Below are 17193 nucleotides of genomic sequence, written 5' to 3'. Positions count from 1 at the left end.
GTAGTACCTTCTCAGAAATCACGTCAACATCACCTATAATACATAAGACGTAAACTGCGTCTGCATTTGAACGAAAGACCACCCAATTTATCATAATCTAAAGCTGGAAAGCCAACTTGAAGAGATATCAAAGGCATTTTTTTTCATGTTCCACATCTCGAATCATGATGCCGATTCTGCAGTTGCAACAACTGTGCTCGACTTCGACTTTGAAGGCTTTGTATTGCGCAATATAAGCTTGTGACGTTACAGTAAAACTAAAAAAAGTTGATCAGTTAATTTAGTTAATTTTTATCTTTATTACATCATCATCATTCATCATCATTATCAGCCCTACTACACCCACTGCAGGGCAAAGGCCTCTCCCATGTCTCTCCAATTAACCCTATCCTTTGCCAGCTGCATCCACCCTTTGCCTGCAAACTGCTTAATCTCATCCGCCCATCTAACCTTCTGCCGCCCCCTGCTACGCTTACTTTCTCTTGGAACCCACTCCGTTACCCTTAAAGACCAGCGGTTATCTTGCCTTCGCATTACATGCCCTGCCCAAGCCCATTTCTTTCTCTTGATTTCGACTAGGATGTCATTAACCCGTGTTTGTTCCCTCACCCACTCTGCCCGCTTCCGATCTCTTAACGTTACACCTATCATTTTTCTTTCCATGGCTCGCTGCGTTGTCCTTAACTTAAGCTGAACTCTTTTCGTTAGCCTCCACGTTTCTGCCCCGTAGGTGAGTACCGGTAAGATTATGCTGTTGTACACTTTCCTCTTGAGGGAAATTGGTAAACTGCCACTCATGATCTGCGAGAATTTGCCATATGCGCTCCACCCCATTCTTATCCTTCTAGTTATCTCCCTCTCATGATCCGGATCAGCTGTCACTACCTGCCCTAAGTAGACGTATTCCGGAACAATTTCTAGGCTCTCGCTGCCAATTGTGAACTGTTGTTCCCTTGCTAGGCTGTTGAACATTACCTTGGTTTTCTGCATGTTAATTTTTAGACCCATCGATCTGCTCTGCCTGTCTAACTCGTTGATCATGATTTGCAGTTCACCTCCTGAGTGACTCAGCAAGGCAATGTCATCAGCAAATCTCAGATTATTTAGGTATTCTCCATTTATTCTTATTCCCAACTGTTCCCAATTCAGGCCTCGAAATACCTCCTGCAAACATGCGGTGAACAGCATTGGCGAGATCGTGTCTCCTTGCCTGACGCCCTTCCTTATTGGAATTTTATTGCTGACTTTATGGAGGACTATAGTAGCTGTGCAGTTGCTATATATATCTTCCAGTATTTTGACATAAGGCTCTTCTACCCCCTGATTACGCAATGCCTGTATGACTGCGGTGGTTTCCACTGAGTCGAATGCTTTCTCGTAATCAATGAAAGCTATATATAGAGGTTGGTTATATTCTGCGCATTTCTCTATCACCTGATTGATGGTGTGAATATGATCTATTGTAGAATATCCTTTACGAAAGCCTGCCTGATCATTTGGTTGATTAAAGTCTAACGTTGCCCTGACTCTATTAGCGATTACCTTAGTAAATACTTTGTAGGCAACGGATAGTAAGCTGATCGGCCTGTAATTTTTCAAGTCCTTGGCGTCTCCCTTCTTATGAATTAAGATAATGTTTGCATTCTTCCAAGTTTCTGGTACAGTCGAGGTCATAAGGCAATGCGTATACAGGGTGGCTAGTTTTTCTAGCACGATGTCCCCTCCATCCTTCAACAGATCTGCTGTTACCTGATCCTCCCCAGCTGCTTTTCCCCTTTTCATTGCTTCTAAGGCTTTCTTTACTTCATCTTTCGTTACTGGCGGGATGACGCATTGCTGTGAACTGCTGTCTTTCTCATTAGCGCTCTGATTACATTGGCTACTGTACAGGTCTGTGTAGAACTCTTCGGCTACGTTAAATATCTTATCCATATTGCTAATGACATTGCCCTGCTTGTCTCTTAATGCATACATCTGGTTTTTACCTATGCCTAGTTTCCTCTTCACTGTTTTTAGGCTACCTCCGTTCTTTATAGCATGCTCGATTCTCTCCATATTAAACTTCCTTATGTCGGCTACCTTGCGCTTATTTATTAACTTTGATAGCTCCGTTAGTTCTATTCTATCGGTAGTGTTAGATGCCTTCATGTTTTGGCGCTTCTTAATCAGATCTTTCGTCACCTGAGATAGCTTCCCGGTATCTTTTCGAATTGTCCTACCGCCTACTTCTACTGCGCACTCCGTAATTATTGATGTCAGGTTATCGTGCATTGAATGAACATCAAGATCATCTTCCTCAGTTAAAGCCGAGTATCTGTTTTGCAGCGCTATCCTAAACTCCTGTGCTTTCCCTCTTACGGCTAACTCGTTAATGGTCTTCTTCTTCGCTAGCTTCTTTCGTTCCCTCTTCAAGTCTAGGCTAATTCTAGACCTTACCATTCTATGGTCGCTGCAACGCACCCTTCCGAGGACGGCCACATCCTGAATGATGCCAGGTTTAGCGCATAGTATGAAGTCTATTTCATTTTTAATCTCACCATTGGGGCTCTTCCAGGTCCCCAGGTCCCCAGAGCCAGGTCCCCAGGCTCTTCCAGGTCTTCCAGGTTTATTACACAACACATAAATACTTTCGACCTTCGCGTAAAATCCAACTGCAGATGCTGCGCGAAATGCGTTTCATAGATTTTAAAGAAAAAATCAGCATCGAATACTTTGAAACTTCGTGCATAACGAAGTTCTTTCATGGGTCCGGAGTACACAGTCCGCTTCTGCAGTTTTTCTATATACAGACATTCAGTTTCCGTTTTACGTATGCACATCACTTTTCTTGAGCAAATGAGGAACGGGAAATGCATCTGACATTACGGTATCACATCTCAACATATTGGGCTGCAAAAAATATATAGAAAATTTTACTAGCCGAGTTCTTGTTTTACCGCAGCGAGCAAAGTCTTCGTGGAACTTAGAATTCATACTCTCCTCTCGTGTCAGTGCGAGTCATGAGGACATGAAAAATGTAATAACTCATGCATTTAAAAACCACCAATACATCCTGCTTGAAGGGCGGACTATGGTTGATTTTTACAGCTCGATATTTATGTTCTAACAGGTATTTTTAGTAATCTTATGCATGCTAAGTTTTTTGTTTTCTGTGGTGTGCAGAGGACTGTTGTTTTTATGTAATATGCACTTTGGTGCATTGAAACTCACTAAGGATGCAATATGAAATGGAAAAGCGGACCGGCATATTTCAGCTGTACTAGAATTTAACCTCCGCTTCCATAGCGAATTGCCTGGAAAATATTTTTGAGCGATTAATTGGTAGATAAATAGACGAGTAATAGACAGAGAGACAGAGGTACACAAACAGATGGACGGATAGACTGATATATTTATAGACTGACGAATTGATAGGTTGCTAGAATGATAGGTTGGTAGATCGATAAATTGACAGATAGGTGGATAGATAGATGGGTAGATGAATGAATTAATTGGTTGATTGATTGATCCATTCATTAGGGATGGTCAATGTTTCCATTTTTAATGCGAGCTTGGTGACGTGCACTGATTTATGGGTATAGGTGTGCTATAGTGCTTTTATAGAGCCATCGCTGACCGCCTTCTTGCTTTAGAATGCATTTTCTGACCAAGACATTACATTTATTTTTCTCGGAACACAAAATTTTGGACTGTGATGGACACAAAGTACATCGTACCCATGACGTGAAAACGGTAAGGTTCTGGCCACTTATTATTAACTATTCAGATTTCTCCAGCAAAGGGTTACTCTGATGTACTATATAAATGTGTGGGTAATATGAAAAGCAGCGCTTAATTGTAATGAAACGATTATCTGAAAATCAGGTACCTTGTAATTCGTGGACACAAATTATTGGGAGATGTGCAAAGGAGATAGAGACGTTATTCTTTCACGCAGTGCTCTTGTTATCTGCATTACTTGTTTTATTAGGTCTACGTTTTATATATCAGTGGGCATTCCGTAGATAAAAATTGATGAAGAGCCTCCTGCAATAATCTGATAGGTGTTTGTGTACGGAATCCATGCACTGTATCATGCAACGCATATAACAAACCTGCCATAGTGGCTTAGGGCCTCTGGCGTTCTGCTCCTGAGCCGAAGGACTCGAGATGAATACCAGCCAATGGAACCCAAGGCATGCTTCAATGGTGGCGAATAGCTCAAAGGCCAGGATGCTTTACAATATCGATGCGCGTTAAGGAACTTCATGTGTCCGAAACGTAACCTCACGTTATGTTGTCTCTAATAGCCTATGTGAAGCTTTGGGATGTTAGCACCGACATGGCCTGACACCATTCTAAACCATATGATATAATACAAGGCGCCGTGGGAGCTCAGTGGTCATGATGCGTGGCTGCTGACCCGGAAGACGTGGGTTTGATCCCGGCCCCGGCGGTCGTATTTTTATGGAAACGAAATGTTAAAGGCCCGCTAAATTGTGCGATGTCAATACACTCTAAAGAGACCCAGGTGGTCGAAATCTTCCATAGCCGTCCACTACGGCCTCCCTCATAGCCCGAATCACTTCGGGACGGTAAACCCCGAAAACCGAACAAACCAATACAAGGCTTATAAGGTTTAATTTATATTTGTCAGAAAGAAGGAAAGTAAAACACTTTCAGAAATATTGATAAAGAATTTATATATATATATATATATATATATATATATATATATATATATATAAATATATATATATATATATATATATATATATATATATATATATATATATATATATAGATAAAGAGAAGGGGGAAAGGCCAGGATGTTACCCAGAAAGGTTTACGGTTGGCTACCCTGCACTGGGGAAGGGAATGAGGGGATTAAAAGGAAAAAGAGAAGGAACGGGAAGCACAGTTTAGCACTTATTGTGCAAAGCGGGCCAAGAGGCTGCAGGAACGGATTTGATGTCTGGAGCACGTCATTGCGTAGGTCGAAAATAAGAGAAATAGGAAATATAGAAATAGAGGTGAGGTCAGTGTGTCCAAAAATAAAAATAACCACTTTATTTTCTTTCCATGCAGCTGCTTAAATCGACAGAGGCCCTTGTGTTGGTTGGCATGTCCCGCAATGCGATCGCTGAGGATAAATATAAGTGCATCGAGGCTAGGTACGCGACGGATAGGCGTCCACATGGATACGCGCGCACGGTGAACTACGCCGAAAAGATGAAGGTGAGCAGAGCATCATTAATTTTAGCCAATGCGTTAATAACAAATATCTTTCCGCGCGTTAAATGTTAAGATTTTAGGTCGACAATTTAAAAAGGCATTTGTTCCGTACCTAGGGCGTCGGGGATGGCGGAATTAGCATACAGTCGGGAGCAAAAATCTCTGGACCACGTGTTTCTTGACGCCGATGACGGAAGCCACACTTGTGAAAGTGAAAGTCAAAAATTGCTGGTGGTTTAGATCTGGTTAACTAAGGGCGAAAACGAAAAGTTGCATCCCCTTGCTACATTCCGTTCAGAGGAGAGTGGACTACTACGCGAGACTTAGACATTATGTTCATTATATATTCTATTTATGCTTCCTACTAATTTGTACCCTTGGTAGCCATGTCTTTTATGTCTCATTGCGCAAGCCGTTACTTTGGAGACTTTTCGATATAAATATATATTTAGCGCTTGAATTACCGATAAACTGTTTGCGTTAAGCAATAAGAAATGTTTTATTTTTCTTTTCAGGGCCGAAGATGGCTCGTAAAGTACGTATTGTGGAATCACCATAATTTCTTTCATTTTCTCTTTCCAATGCTGTATAATAATAAGCCATAACTTCAGGCTCCTGCAAATTCTTTCTCATTAAAAGCTTTATTTCATTCCTTCACAGCAAGTCTTAAAAATTTGTGATTATGGAAATATGTTTGACAGTGTTCTCTTTGCAGAAATTGTAGACGTAGCGTCTTTGCGAAGATTAAGCGAGCAATGGGGGTTCATATCTTAGCCGTGTAGCGGGACAGTTATGACAGCCCGTTAGCTCTCAATACGTGTAAGGTAAGAAAAAAATCGTGTCCTCATCTTACGAAAGTTTTTGGTCCGTAAGGGTGCCGAAACATCCGCATATTACGGCGCCGAAGCAAACCCCGTTGCTCGGTTACATTTGACAAAGACGGTACCCAACGAACAACTTGATCAGTTACACGTCTTTGTCTATCATTAAAGAACCAGTTGTTAGGTGACTGCAGTCTCCCAGGTTAAGCGTTACACAGATCCAGGTAGCCGTCTGACCCTCAACGTCTATTATCCTCTCCTACCAACTTGACTTTAACGTTACAACAAATACCCTAACCTGGGATTATATTTTCACCTCGACAAATATAATGCTGAAGGGTGTACAAAGTTGTTTTCCCTTCAGTTTGTGCATGAGAGCCGCGTAATAACCGATTCTGAGGAGTTCCCTATAGTTTCCTTCCATGACGCCCGATTAAAGATAAATGAGAGCTGGCTTTGTATCAATTCTTTTCCACCCGAAGATTATACCGTCGAGTCCATTTCTCATGTGGATACCTGGCTCTTATAGGCTTTCTTTCGTTAGTTATCATGCAGTTCGTCTCTTCCAGCCATTTTTTTTTGTGAGAGAATTGTCGGTGATTCCCAGTTCGAGGTGGGCTCGCAAGCAGAGCACCGTACTAAATGCCGCAGACTATGGAGTAAACTGAATTTAACAGTGCTGTAAAACGCCCACTGGCGAACTCTCAGTGGAGGTCCGAGTGCTTTCAACATGCAACGGTGCTATATCTAACCGGAGAGTTGCGCTGCTAAATAACAGGTGCAGCTACATGCACACATGGTTTCAAAAATGGTGGCAAACATATGCGTTTTTTTATGGAAAGCAACTAAAATAAAATCGTTTTTGCTAATACATTTCGTGCTCTCGAAGCAGCTACATTTGGTTCTGTTTTTAAATGCTTGTCAAAAAGGATGCCCCCAGGCTCACGCACGTGGATGCAGAGGGACGACTGAGAGTACAAAAATAGTTTAATATTTTACGCCTTTGATGAAATAACCGTGGAAAATTTACATGCTCAGTCTGCATTTAATTGTTTCTTGACAACGAGGGTAGCAGCTCTCGATCGCCCTTCAGGGACCGACTTGGGGTAGTGCAGAGGCACGCTCTATCACGATTGAATTGAAACTATGGCGATTGAAACGCCTGATCGACAGTGAGTTCGATCCTGATCGCCTCGATCACGATTGAAAGTGCGCGCCTGACCGCGGTATTCGATTTGAGATGTGATTGTACAGTGGGGGTGGGCAACAGCTACTTGTAGCGAGAAACTGCATGCGCATTTGAAGATTGGGTACAAGAAGATGTTGAACTTTGATTCGCGAATTTGTCTACCTTTTTCGCAATTGCCCTTTAAGGAATAGGCTACCGGGAAAACCACTTCGTACCGTTTGTAATTGCACCCAGAGACAAAGTTTTTACGCTGCATAAGCTGGTACAACGTCGGCGAGAATGGCTTTACCGGCTCTTCATACTTTCTTGTCAAGAAGATAAAGTATAGAACTCGCTCCTGCCGTCTAGCTTTGGCTTCTGCGAGGCGTGTGCAGTCGTCTTTCACCGCTTAAAGGGCTTCAGTATATTTCAAGCCCTATTCCTTCTTTAGGACCTCGGGAGGTCATCGCAAGAGTCCTTTCCGAGGCGCATGGTTCGAAGCTTGTTTCTGTTTTTGGCGTTCATACTGAAGTTGTTCAGACGATTGATATGCGGTGAGCTTCAGAGTTCCAGCGATTCTGCTCTCAAGCGTACTTGTAAAATCTATCCTACTGGTTGCATTGAATAAGACAGATTTTATATCACGCGTCAAGTGCGCATGAGACCTCGCTGGTGGCTGTTCAATTTGCTGTTACTGCACTTTCAGTAGCTGCACTGTCACAATATTCAGAAAATCCAGAAGGCTACGGGAACTGGCATCATGGAGCTAGGGACGTTAGTGTAGTGTTATAAAATCCTCGGCCGGTCGGCCACTTAAGTGTTCACATTCATGGTACATTTTTATTAGATAGGATTAAAAGCCCCCAAAAGCCCAAATGCGTAGTAGGTGACAAAATTCGCCCAACTGCTGAAAAGAAGTGACGTCACCAGACGGGAACATTCCCATTGGCTTGAAGGAAGTGTCGACACCAGAACGGAGGTGATGTCATTTCCGGTAAAGGAATGAACAGGTGGTAATACTGTCTCACTGCCAACACGTAATGAAGTTAGGTGTCCCTGTAATATTTTTCTATGACTCCGCCCATTGCAGCTTTCCTCCTTGGCGATGCTTGTTCTGAAAAACGTGCGTAGAGTTCTCCTTATTTACAGCACGAAGTTCTCACCGTACCCTTTACAGGCAGCGATCACCCGCTGGCCTCTTGCGGCGCGATAAAAAGAGTCATCTACATAATGCAGTTCTCGATGTCGGCTGCGCTTGACATAAAGATCCAAGGAAATCTCCTTTTGTCGGACTATTTTTTCTATGTTTTCTTCTCAACACCATTTTCATCTTAGCTTCGTTTCCCTATATCTCCCTGTATCTCCATTCGTCCGTATCGTCATCCTCGCTTTTCCCATACCATAATGCGCGGTCAATGTAATCTTCCCGCAACTGCTGAAGAACAGTTTCTCTCAATGCCCATATAGAAAACTGAAAACGGACGCATTGCAAATTTCCTCCCAAACCATCCTTGGCGGGACAAATATTTGAGGGAACTTAAGTCTGCTGACGTGGAGGAATGCGAAAGCATGCGTTTTGAGAAAAGGAAACGTTTTTGACGAAAAGAAAGGGCGCAGTAGCTCTCTGATCTCGGGCTCTCAGATCTGGATGTCTTTCACATCTTCCACATTTCGTGGACACAGTTTGCGGACACCCTTACACAAAAATTCTCTAATAATGCTTTCGCATTAAAAAGCACGCGAAAGGGTTATTAGAACCAAAGAGCTCATCGCATTTCAAAAAGCCTTACTAAGGTACAAATAAGAACTTTAACACTAACTCCAAAAATCCTTTTTGCAGGGTGGTCCGTACCTTCATAACAGTGCTAAATCATGGAGCTAGAATTAGAGTTAAGGACGGTAAGTCTTGGGAGTGATAAATTTATTGGTCACAAATTTGTTAAGCAGGCGTTTGAGAGAAGAGAATGCACGTAGAAGGATTCCTATTTTCGTTCGTATCGGAGAACTGGCATTACCAATTATCAGGATATTTTTTATACTAGTCCGCCTCTGTGCTAGAGCTTAATAAAACATACATTTAATTATGAAAATGCTTGCCGCTGTAAAGAAAGATGAGCTTCTAGTATCGTACTGGAGTTAGTGACATGGATTAGATTCTATCTCAGAGGGCTGCTGCGGGTTTGTTGGTGAGAGCGGAATTCCGGCACTCGAATTCAAACTAAGACTCGCTAGTCGGTGCATTGTTCAATCTCCGTATATATATAAGATGAGCAGTAATAGTGGAGGAAATGTGAATAGTTATATTGTCACGTGGCTCGAACAAGAGCACAAACGCAGACGTTGACAGAGGCAAAGCCGGGAGTGAAAATCAAACTTTCTATGGCGAGGAAGGCAAAATACATCTACAAAGGTTGACACCCGTAGCGCGAGCTTGAAAGAGAGGACACCGAGCAACTGTACCAAGGTCGGCTTTCCCTGAATTGCATAGTGAAGGCATCCGTTGCACCTTCGGCTTTTGTTGCCTCTAGTCCTTACTGCCCCCATTTGGCTTCAGTTGTCTCCTCATATACTGTATGTGCTACCCGCTGATTCCTTGGCTGTTCTGCTCTGGCAGCTTCACTCACTGCTTGATTACAGCGTCTATACCATTTTACCGCAATGTCGGCTCCATTCACATTTAGCTCTTGACTTCAGGGTTTTTTGCTTACGTTATGTAATATTATGCAACCTTAACGTAAGAGATGTACGGTATACATAAAGGCTGAAACTTATTTACAGAGAACGAAAAGCTAACACTGCTCTTCACAGACAGAGCGCTGAAATTACTTTATGGAAGGCTGGGAGGCAGAGAGACAAAATATCTCCAATACTATTCACCTGGTGCTTACAATTTGTCTTCTGAGAGTTGGATTGCAGTATGTTGAGTTTCAAAGTTATTAGTGAAGAGGTAAGTAGTCTCCATACAGTAAAAATAATTTCTACCAACTACTGATGTTCACCTCGCAATAGAAAAGAATCACAGGGTGCCATTGAATGCCTGAACGGGCAAAACAGAATCATGGACCTAAAATTAATATGAATATAAATAACGTAGCGTTGAACAATCCGGGAAGCTGAGAAGAGTAAAGAATATGCAATGAAACACTAGAAGTGCCAAAAGAATACACCTGCCTATCTGTTTAGCAATCACAGATCTGCGCCATTGCTGTTAAATGGCTACGAGAATAAGAACTATGTGAAGTGCATTTGACATGTACTCTTATTTGTTAAGCAGAAACTTTCCTATATCTCGCGAGTGGAGAGCTTATAGTAGTTGTACTCTGCCATTACGCACCCTCGCGGAAGAAATTTGGGTGCTAACAAAAAAAGGCAGAAGCAAAAATGTGGACCATGCAGCCTGCGACGGAATGGACAATGATGCGTGCAACTTAAAAGTGCAGCACGAGAGCAGACTGCGTAAGGAAACAAACCCTAGTTTGTACGACTCCTGAAATCAAGACAATGAAATGAAGATCAATAGGGCTTGTAATGAGAAGAGTACATAAAGGATCTCTTAGTATAAGAGAGTAGATTTAAAGAGATTGAAAACGAAGCTTGAGGCGATGAAAGTGCGTTTGTGGATGAGACTACGAAGTTAGCGGGCTTAAGCTGGCTGCAGCTTTAACATGACTTCTTTAATATGCAGTCATTGGGATGGAGTTTTCCTGTAGTATACACAGTTAGGCTTACGTGGGTAAGAAGAGGTGCTGCTGCGTGTAAACTCGGAAATAAAATAAATACTTTAGAGCTCGCAATACGACGCGGCACTTGTGCGTTAGGAATGTGATTTCAAACTTTGTTTATTCAAATCGGCTTTTCTTTATTCCATTTTTCGTTTTTCTCCCCTCGCTAGGAGTATTATCGCTGCCGCCCTTCTCCTCTCTCTTTCCCTCTCGTCCTTGTTCGCCCTCTCCGACGGCGGCGGCTGCGACGCAAGCTTCAGAATCTCCCGCATGCGACATTGCAGTAATTCACATCGCGAAAAGTGCTATTGCAGCTCACCTGCAGCTCACCTTTCAATATACTTTTTTCGAACACCTCCGCGAATACGCCACACAACCCCGCGTCCACAGCGCCCATATGAATAGTTGTTGCATCAGTGAGGGCCACACTGTTAATGCACTAAATGCGGACTTCTTGGAGTTTTCCGCCCTGAATAATGGCATATATGACACGAAGAGAGCACGAAACAGTAAACTAAATAAAATAAAGGCCTTGGTTGCATTTAGAAGCCTGAGGTAGTCTATCGTAATAAAATTATTAAAATGGCGTTAAAACTAAACGCTCACGAATGAAACCAGAATTAAAAAAACATAATAAAGTAACAGTAGTGATGCCGCAGAAAGGAAGGGGAAAGCAGGATAATTGAAAATACTCTTAAAAAGGGGGCCCTAAGATTCCACAGTTAACGCTAAATTAAGACAGAGTGCATGGAAAACAGAACGACTTCGTCGTGTCTCATGTATGAAAAAATGCTGGCGAAACTAGAACAAAGAGAGCTCAAGAACATCAATACGACAGAGAGCGCTATACCTCTGCTAATCCTGTGTTAGGAGAGAAAATTTATCTACGAACTTCCAAACAGCTCCCTCTGAAAGTTGCGATGCTAATTGGCTCTTTCAAAAAAGGAAACTGAGCAATCTAAGGTAATAAAAAAACAACTCAAAATACAAAAAAGTGCATAAAAAGGTGTCTTTTTTTCATAAATATAAAAGCAATAAAAGATCTTGCTGTATACAGCACTAGGTAACACACCATTAGATAGGATAAAATCGACCCTCTTGTGTCAGCGCAGATAATGCATTGAAAAGCATTATGTTCATGCTCCTTCTTTTCAGAAAGACATTTATTGTTGCCTATAATTCCTGAATATGCAAAGAGTCAGGTGCCTTACGGCACTGAATACTTCACCGTACTTCATGCTGATAAGCATTGCATCATTCTAGGAGATGCTGGAGCTTTGGGCAGTAAGTATCGCTAGCGTGCTATTATTAGCTTTACGCTAGAGTAGACTAGTGCTGTTCGGCGGTACAATTTCGCGTTGTATGTAGAGATATAAAGTCAAGTTCCCAAGACCAATTTAGCTGCCGTACGTCAAAGACAGTAGAAAGAACACCAGGGGCCGTATCCTGTCCATTTCGCATCCATTTGGTCCTATGTCAGTGGTCACTCAGGTGTACCCGCGACTTTCAAGCGCCTGTGATGAGCGACCCAGCAGTTGGGTGGTTGACGACCCGACCTTACCTTTGTTTGAAATTGAATGCAATATGCCAGCAATGGTGAAGTGCATCGCAGCTCTCTTTCAACAGCAGGGGACTCGGGTCTGGCCAATGGCTGTGACTGGCTGCGGTATGCAGCCAATAGGGATGTCCGGTGGACAACAATCCAATGACCGAGTCGCTTGCCACAGCAGCTTGAAAGCCGCGGGTTTATCTGGGGGACCATTGACAGACCACCAAATGAATGCGAAATGCAGATTGAAAAATGAACCGCTTATAGAATATGACCCCAGCTTCTTTCAGAAAACTTGGTGATTTTGACAGAGGCTTCTCTATGCCTTTAACAATTTATTTTATGGCAGGAATCATCCAGCCATCCTTCCTGCTTTTTGTATCTTGTGCTCGCGACAATTACCATGTGCAATTTTCAGCTACATCATTGAACCGTCCTTACAAATCTGCTGGTGCAGCTCTTGTACTTACGAATCTCACAACACCTGAAAGGTTTTTTGAGCAAAAAGCGGTCAAGGCCAGTGTAGTAGTATATTATTGCTGACTTGGCGAAAAACAACAACAAATAATGGCATATATATACCTTATAACTAGACATCTGGGTCATGGCCTTCCTCGCAACTGATATATATATATATATATATATATATATATATATATATATATATATATATATATATATATATTCCCCGAAAGTGACTCTGATGATAGTCCGAACGCCTAAACACGTTACAAATTTTTGACACCTAAAAATACTCAGTCCAAGTTGCTTTCTTTAATACTAAGGCTCTGCTGCAAAGCAACAGTTTTTGTACAAAAAATGCATATTTCCCGATATTAGTAGCGCATCAAATGAAAGCAGCGACAAGCATGAAGCACTCCTGCGCGGAAGAGAGTGGACCAAGTTGTCAGCGCTCAGCATGGTTATTATGATCATCAAGGTGTTTTTCATGGAGCAAAATCCAACAGGTTTAAGTGAAGCCAATACCCTTGTTTTCATGCACGTGTGTTTTCCTATGGAGGAGAACTTTTTTACAATAGTAGAGCTAACTTAAAGTGGCACAGTATTTACGGACAGTGCCTAGCACATCGCGCGTCTCTGGTACCACGAAAATGACGACATGATGGTCGCATGCCATTTTGTATCATATATACAGTACAAATGCAATGCATTTGACTATAGTGCCTGGGTCTGGTATTTATCCAACTAAAAGCAGCCTAAAAGCGTACAGCTCACCAGTTGTGTCCGCAAATGTTCCCCGAGTTCCCGGGTTCGAACCCGACCACGGCGGCCGTGTTTCGATGCAGGCGAAACGCAAAGGCGCCCGTGTGTGGTGCGATGTCAGAGCACGTAAAGATCCCCAGGCGGTCGAAATTATTCCCGAGCCCTCCACTATGGCACCTCTTTCTTCCTTTCTTCTCTCAGGCCCTCCTTTATCCATTCCCTTACGGCGCGGTTCTGGTGTCCGCTGATATGGGAGATTAGTACAGCGGCATTTCCTGTGCCGAAAAAGCCGTTTTTTTTAGCTGAAAGAATATTAACGAAAAATATTATATGCCCGGGTTGTGGCACTGCTTCTAATTATTTCGGACCATTATGAGCTCTTTGTGAGAGCAGTAAATATACACTCCAAATAGAGTTACAGCGATGAAATAGTCTTGTAAAATGGAAACTCACTACTATACTTAAACGCATCCAACGATTAGTAACATTTAAATTTGGATAGAAGAGACACCAGCAGTGTAGCCATGGTCAGAATCCGGTAAATGCACCCGCATGCACGCGGGTGCGGGTGCGAGGCGGGGAGGTTCTAGTCACCGGGACAAACACGGTAAGGCAGTGTTACAACAGTCAAAATTAAGGCAGGAGAAACTCGTTCTACGTACAATACGGAGAGGCGTGCGAGTCCTATGCATTCCTTCAGCATTTTTCTGCTTTGCATTACTTACATTTTGTCTCGAGCCTTCTTAATGGCGCCTTCGATGAGACTTAATACCGGTGCTCCACCCGCGGAATGTTAATCATGGCTCAAATCGATACGAATAATTTTGGGCTTTACAGAAGAAATACTGGATTGCACGTTCGGCGACTGGGGATCAGCTTGCTGGTTGTCGCACGCCTTCTTACGCGGATGCTTGATCGCAATCGAGGGGAAAAGTAAAACCTGGTTATTAAGAGTCAGATTGGGCTATGAACTTCTTCGCGGTAAGAACTGGGACAAAAAATAAAGATGTAATGTATAGAGACTGCCAAGGAGGCAGGCTTCGAGGGGTAGAGTATTGGAGGAAAGACCTACAGCAACTGTTGACTTGGGGCAATGCCGTCGCCAACGGAGCGCTACTTCGGCGACGGCAAGGCGATGCTTGCGCTATGAGAGCTTTGCAAAGGCGCATCGCAAATGCGAAAGCACAAAGACAACGGGTGGCTCTTAGCATCTGTATGACCACGGGCATAATCATCACTTACTGTATTTGCCGCATTGTAGATGTTCGAAAAGTAGATCTGTATATTTTTTTGTAACTTCCCTTGCAGGTAGAACAGAGTGTACCTACTGGGTTGGCAACCACAGCATTGATACACGATTCTGGCTGTGTGACTACATATTTGACGAATACTGCAATGCACCAAGGATTGTGATGAACAGTACTATCATGAGGACATGCCCGCGGGCAGTATAACACGAACAACAATAAAAATTCTTTGAATACATGCTTGAACGAACTCATTTCGAGAACTTGTTGACTTATTGCGATTGAATTTCGCATTATTTCATCGCAGCTGTTCTAATGATTGCGCGAAAATAATTAAATGGAAGGCTGAAAAGTCCTTTCACACAATACGGGCTTCACAAGAGCAAAAATAGGAAAGGAAATGAAGTGGTGCTTGTTGGGTGAGATCGTGATTCATGTTGGTAAGAACAGCGAATTACAAGACTGGACAAAGAAAAAGCACACGATGACACGAGCGCTGACTATCAACTGTTTATTTCTTGCCGTTGCCACGTATGAGTACATAGAGGAACCGCCATCATGAAATGAAAAAGAGTAACCAGATGAACTGATACGTACTGATGCAACTCAGCTCTTTATTGGTTGTCATCGATCTAAAGGCATGAGCTGTATTCCCTCTAGTGTCAGTGATGCCATGCTGACACAGTTGTTACACGTGTAATCTTGGTATCGTCGATAATCTCCCCAACATGCTCGTCTTTGTGGCGGTTAATAATCTGACTACATTCGAGAAGGTACGGAAATGCTATGCTTTCCAAAAAGGAAAGCATAGCCTTTCCATACCTTCTCGAATGCTTTCCGAAAAGGAAAGCATAGCGGTTAAGGCGAAGTTTTGCGAATGCCGAAGTGTGGACATTTTGCGGGACATGAAGAAAAATATAACCGGCATTATAACAACGTGATTGAAGAAATTCCGCCAGAAAATCGGCAATGGAAAAGAGGGGGAGTAAAGGTTTGTTATTTTTTTGTTGCTGTGAAGCGCAATTTTGTGACTTCGTTGTGGTGTTGTTTCGCTTAACGATTTTCGTCACTAAAAGTGTCAGCTATGTTGCAAGTTACAGATCGCCGATGTTTAAACTGCCTGTTCAGACTGGCAGCACTTGTTAAATCCAGATTGTCGTGCAGACAGTAACGGTGTTTATTGGCTGCAAACTGGGATATAATAAATGGAGTTACATCATTTAGTGTGCTCAATTGACAAGACTCATGTGCAGTATTTTGGATTATTCGCTGCACATTCTTGGACACTAAAATGGTAGTGCTTATAAAGGTAATGCTTTGTATTAAATATAGCGCTATAAGGAAGACCACAGGGTGAAAGGACGGCATGACAAAAGGGAAAAGTACACCAATAACTGCCTGACTATAATCGTTTTAGATAACGATGGTAACGCTATGCACAACAAGCCTCATAGCTGGATCTCTGACTGCTCGATCACACTCACAACACGTGCTCAGTTCAAGCAATTGGGCGATGCCCCCCATAGCGGAAATTCCTGTTTTCGCCATGGTTTTGCATGTTTCGAGCGCTCTCCGACGCCTTTCTTCTCCTGATTAGATGCGCCTCGGTACATATCGCACCTTCTGCACCACAGTGTCAGAAGTCGCATGTTTTGTCCACCAGAACAGAAGTACTTCTGACGATGACGTAGGCCAGGAAAGCTGAAAGGCGAGTGTTAAACCCTGCCAGACAACATCAAAGTTTGCCGAGTGCCTTCTTCATAACCTTCACAACCTACCCAGTAAGGCACCGTATTATTTAGGCGCTCTTGCTGGTAAGCGAGTACGTGAAGCTCTCGTCGCAGCATTTTGTTCAGTTTAGTATTTGTTTCATCTTAATGCCTGGAAGGCACCTCTCCTCACTAGTTCTTTGCGCCAGCTAACTACGAATATCCTGTTGCCAAACCTATCTTCGGTGCGTCAGTAAGCAAAGAAGTCGTGGCTGCGTGAGGCCAACAACGGCGGCTTTTCCCCGAGTAATGGTTAACTTTCCTTCCTTTTCGTATTGCTTTTAAAGACACCGCAAATGTGGAAAAACGGCCCTGTTTCTGAGCAACCAGGTCCTAGAGGTGACTTCTTTTGCCACTTTTGACGACAGCAGTGGGGATGAGAGCTTGTTCGTTGGGCTCACTAGTCCGCGTATTTCTGTGCGCTTTACCTCAAACGCGGTTTTCCAACCATCCCAGACCCATACATTAATGAGATATAT

The 17193-nt window shown here is 42.9% G+C and overlaps 1 long non-coding RNA gene across 1 annotated transcript; it reads left to right on the top strand.

Moving 5' to 3' along the window:
• Positions 1–3712: 3712 nt before the first annotated feature.
• On the top strand, positions 3713–15122 carry LOC144135191 (uncharacterized). The gene is made up of 5 exons (XR_013315404.1): positions 3713–3732; positions 5068–5217; positions 5730–5749; positions 12081–12209; positions 15007–15122. It is a non-coding gene; the product is annotated as an uncharacterized LOC144135191 (long non-coding RNA).
• The last annotated feature ends 2071 nt before the right edge of the window (positions 15123–17193 follow it).

This window comes from Amblyomma americanum, chromosome 5 (genome assembly GCF_052857255.1).
Source record: "Amblyomma americanum isolate KBUSLIRL-KWMA chromosome 5, ASM5285725v1, whole genome shotgun sequence".
NCBI classification, from domain to species: Eukaryota; Metazoa; Arthropoda; class Arachnida; order Ixodida; family Ixodidae; genus Amblyomma; species Amblyomma americanum.
Note: the sequence above shows the minus strand (reverse complement) of the source record. Positions and strands in the feature narration are given on the sequence as shown.